The sequence below is a fragment of the Laccaria bicolor genome, genomic scaffold (genome assembly GCF_000143565.1).
Source record: "Laccaria bicolor S238N-H82 LACBIscaffold_42 genomic scaffold, whole genome shotgun sequence".
Lineage (NCBI taxonomy): Eukaryota > Fungi > Basidiomycota > Agaricomycetes > Agaricales > Hydnangiaceae > Laccaria > Laccaria bicolor.
The window spans coordinates 165214-170539 of record NW_001889913.1 but is presented as its reverse complement, the minus strand read 5'-3'; positions in this window follow the sequence as shown (position 1 = coordinate 170539).

The following is a 5326-nucleotide window of genomic DNA, read 5'->3' as shown; positions in this document are numbered from 1 at the left end:
GTCTAGTGCTTGTGGAAACTTCTCTGTTATAACGAGAAAATCACATAAAAATGCTTTCAAACAGTATATTGTTCTCCAGCTACATTTCAATACCAGATGTCAAAATGTCATACTTTGCTATTCAAGTCACAAAACGTCATCTTCAATGTTTCCTTATACTGAACATACCAAGAATACTTCTACCTTAACATTTGTAGAGAGATTCTAGTATCCTAGATATCTTGTTCATCATCTGACAGATTTTCCAATGAATCACTATCACTACTGTCATGATTACCTGATGCCCAGAATGTGTCTGAGATGGCCATTTCCATCTGCCCCCTTCTCTATCAACAACTTTGCAATGGCCTCATGGCCTCCATAAATTGCTGCCTGGAGTGCATTTCCATAATATCCTCCCTGTGCATTTACATCTGCCCCCTTCTCTATCAACACCTTTACCATGGCCTCATGGCCTGTACTTGATGCTGCCTGAAGTGCATTTCCATAATATCCTCCCCCTTGTAAATTTACATCTGCCCCATTCTCTATCATCAGCTTTGCAATTGCCCCATAGTGTTTGTGTAATGCTGTATGGAGTGCATTTCCATAAGATCCTCCCTGTGCATTTACATCTGCCCCATTCTCTATCAACAACCTTGCAATGGCCTCATGGCCTCCATGTAATGCTGCCTGGAGTGCATTTCCATGATATCCTCTCCTCTGTGCATTTACATCTGCCCCCTTCTCTATCAGCAGCTTTGCAATGGCCTCATGGCCTGTACTTGATGCTGCCTGAAGTGCATTTCCATAATATCCTCCCCCTTGTAAATTTACATCTGCCCCATTCTCTATCATCAGCTTTGCAATTGCCCCATAGTGTTTGTGTAATGCTGTATGGAGTGCATTTCCATAAGATCCTCCCTGTGCATTTACATCTGCCCCATTCTCTATCAACAACCTTGCAATGGCCTCATGGCCTCCATGTAATGCTGCCTGGAGTGCATTTCCATGATATCCTCTCCTCTGTGCATTTACATCTGCCCCTTTCTCTATCAGCAGCTTTGCAATGGCCTCATGGCCTTGAGTTGACGCTCTCTGGAGTGCATTTCCATAAAATCCTCCCTGTGAATTTACATCTGCCCCCTTCTCTATCAGCAGCTTTGCAATGGCCTCATGGCCTCTATTTGATGCTGTATGGAGTGCATTTCCATAGTGTCCTCCCTGTGCATTTACATCTGCCCCCTTCTCTATCAGCAGCTTTGCAATGGCCTCATGTCCTCCATTTGATGCTCCCTGGAGTGCATTTCCATACTTTCCTCCCTGTGCATTCACATCTGCTCCCATTTCTAGCAAATTTTGTGATGCTTCAGTCAATCCAGCCAGTGATGCATAATATAGTGGTTTAGCAATCTGATCCCTTTGTCTTTGTAGTTCCCTAGAGCCAAAGTAATCTATATTGCAAAGTCGAACCCAGTTCAGAAAAGCAACATTCTCATCTGTCAAGAGCTTCATCATCAATGTAAACACTATAGATGACTGAGATCCATTTTTTCTACTGGAATGTGTATGTGAAATCCAGTGTTTTGCAGCATAGTTTGCAAGAGGGGAGGACACTTCCAGATTTGTATCAAGTGGCTCAGATGTATGGAATTGCAAAAGATATGCCAGACAGATTTGAGATATGATAGAGTGTGATAGCTCTTCATTGAAGCTGAAGTCTCTGATATGTGTCACTTCATGATTTTGAATATACTGAGATATCAGATATTCTTTGACAGAAAAGTGGGAAAGCTTGATAAAACCTATTTAATAGTCAGTGCTCATTTCAATCTGGTGTTATTCTAAACCATACCATCTGATTTCATAACAAGACTAGAACATATTTTCAAGACATCCTTAACATCTTGAAGTTCATTATCAGAGTTATACTCTGGTCCATTCTCAGCACAAAGATCAACAGCAGCAGTTGTTGCCAGTTCTTCCAGTGTCAGTGGACGAACAGCAAAAGATAGCCACTGTAAAAATGTTTTTGCATAACCATGATCTTTTTCATTGATTCCCAGCAAGATTCGATCATAGGTTTTGTCCAAACCCCAAGGTAGATCAGCTAGCTGCTTTTTTAGGTCAGTCTTGGTCCGGCACTTTTTGAACTCATTTAACTGTAATGCAACCCAGCTAAACCTAAAATTGCAGTTAGCATTAGAAATTGTCATTCAAATATTGATAATAAACATACATTCCATCTGCTTGTTTCATCAATGTCAACTTTATTTGCTTTTGAGTGTCTGACCTCCATTTTTGTAAGTCAGAGTCATTCTGAAGCTGATAGTCAAGATAGGCTTCAAGATCATGATTCTCAGATTCCTCAACCAAGTCAAGAGAATCATAAGACTTTAACTTGTCCTCAATCTCCTGTTCTGGCCGACTAGTAACTATCAAGTGAAGCCCCAGATTTGTTTCTTGCTCAAGATTCTCCAGAATAACAGTCTGAATCCAGTTAAGAACCTTTTCTCTTTCAAGACATTCATCAAGAGCATCCAGAATGATGAATGTTGAGCTAAAGCCACCAAGAATTCTTTCAAGAGTATTCTGCAGATCATCCAGAGTTGGCTCCTGATGGCCATTGCCACAGCGAGCATAAAGATCCACCAAGACTTTAGGTACTCTACCCCCACATTTGAGACTGAATTGCCAGATGAGTGATCGCATCAGTTTATCATGCAGCTGGAAATTCTTCTGTGAGTCTCTTCCATCAAAAAAGAAATATGCAGTAGCAGAATTGAATCTTTGAAGAACATTGTGAATTATTGCTGAGCTGTGAAGATAAAGATCAATTTAATTTCATAAAAATGCTGGAATTCTCAACCTTAAAATTGTTTTCCCAGAGCCAGCTGGATAGGTTGTCAATATCACATAAATTTACAAATTTTGACAGATGACTTACCTTTTCCTTTGATCCAGAGAAAGCCAAACTGTTTGAGCCACCCAAAAAATGTACTTCCTTTGAGAAACCATTGACAGGTGTCTAGTTGACTCTTCCAAATTTCATATGCAGCATTGAAGTTAACAGACTCCTTAGGGGGAGAAAGCCACTTATAAATCTTCTCCACTAAAAAAAAAAATGAAGTTAGTAATACATTCAAAATAAGAACCTGCAACAATACCCAGTTGTTCATCCCTGATCATCTCAAGTGTAATTTGAATCTCTGGGTCCACACCTACCAACCACATATATCATTGAGCTGAATATAATGCTTTTCTTACTCCTTACCTTGATTGATGGTACCTATTGAAATGTAAGTGAAAGCAATAAAATGTGATGACCCAAATGCAACAAACCATAATTGGGGCCTGTGTTTGTATATTTACCTGAAAAGTTGTTTATAATGCCAGCTTGGTTTGTTGACAAGTCTGCATAGCCTATTAGATTGAGCAGACCTGAGCTATATTTATAAGAATACTGACTGGCAGGTATCACTTCTGCATTCAGAGCAGAAGAAGTGGGTAGAGAGATGGGCAAGTCAGAACTTGGAGGACCTATACAGAGTTATCAGAAATAGAATATAGAGATTTGGAGCAAACATGAACCAGTCAAGAGAGGAGAGGTGGTATCAACAGCTCCTTGCACAGGACCCTCAACCTGACCAACTGTGAGATTAAAATTGATGAAGGTCAACATCAATGTTATAGCAAACAGATTGAGGGGTATCTCACAGGCAACAGTCATTTCCACACCCACTGACACCAGGGCTACATTCGGAACAGAAGCAGTCAGTGGAGAGGTAGGCAGATGAGAATTCAGGAGATGACAGAGATTTGGGGTTAACACAGACCAGTGGAGATTGGTAAGACCTGCTGTGAGCACTCAACCTCTCCTTTCCCAGGGACTTCAAACAGATCACCTGCAAATTTGATTTGATGAGCAATCAATGTTCACTTTGGGGCAGGAAGATTAAGATGTAGCTCACTGGTGGCTGGCATGGCCATGTCCTCCACACCAATGGTGGAAGATGGAGTTATCAAGATGCTACTGCCATCCGCAGATTCAGGTTGACATTTATCTGGTAGCACAAGATCATGAATTCTAACCTCAAACCGCCATAGCGTTTATTACGAGGGTGGTCAGTGATCGTGACTTGATCGGGCAATTCCTCGAACTTGCGTTTCGAATGATTTTCGCGGGGGATGTTAGGATCAGACATGGTGGTTCAGAAGAGAGTATCGATGCTGTGCGGCGCCAACCTTCAGAATGGGTAACGGAAGTTTCTCAGAGTCAGCTGACGTGGTCGCTCCGACTCCCTCGCACAGCGTTCCGAGAAGTGTTTCGGCGTCAAGTCAGCAAGCAGACGCACAAAGGACGGCCGTCAACGGTGACCGAGAAGCAAAACAATGAACACCTCTCCAGAGTGACGGAACTCAAAGGGACGAAAGGAAGATGCGCACAGTGGTGTGCTTGTTTTGGTTGTGGCTATGCGAAAGGCTCTCCCAAAGCTTTCGCAGCTATCGACGACCCCAACGCTAGACACTTCTACGCCTTTTTCTTTTGATACCTTGCGACCCACCTAAGGGCCCCCCTCCTTTCAAAATTGTTGTTGCCAAGTCAATGCTGTCTTTGTTCGGCATGGGATCCACCCATGGCTTCAGCTCCGCCGCGAACCCCTTCGTTGAACACGGACTTTCATGACGACTTGTCCAATTTTCCTCTCTGGGTCGTTCAGCCACTGCCGACATTGCCTGGATAATCCTTACTCGACCTCCCGCTGCAATCAAAACGAAATGCGATGGCCGCTTTCGTCAACGTGTATCGATATAGAGAGAGCGGGGAGCTGTAGAGATTCAAAGGATGCGCGGAGTTAGTTCATGGACTTCATTGCGAAGATATTTGAGTGCCTCAACTCTGAGTGAGTTCCTCCAGTCTCGTCCCCTTTCCACCCTACCTGGTTTGCCCGTTCTGTGCTGCAAACTTCACCTCCCCCTCCCCCTCCCCCTCGTTATTCCGCATGCAGCCGTTAGTCTAATATACTGATGACTCTGTGGCAGCTCTGGTCCCCTTAACCTCGTTTACGAGCGCCACGCTTTGAAAGCGTACAAGACCGCAAAGCACAGGTTCCAAACGTTGTATTGCAGACGTGACGGGCGTTTTTAACGATTGCCAGCTCCACGAACCTAATACGCACTCGAAAAGCTACACACCATAGTAGGTTACTGCCGTCCCCCTGATCATAAGCACACGCTGCAGTCGGAGAGCTGGAGAGCAGGGATAACGGCCATCTCTCCTTCGGTAAGTTATCGCCCTTGCCTTACTTATTCATTCATACCCTTCTCCCTTCCTCGACCTCTGAAT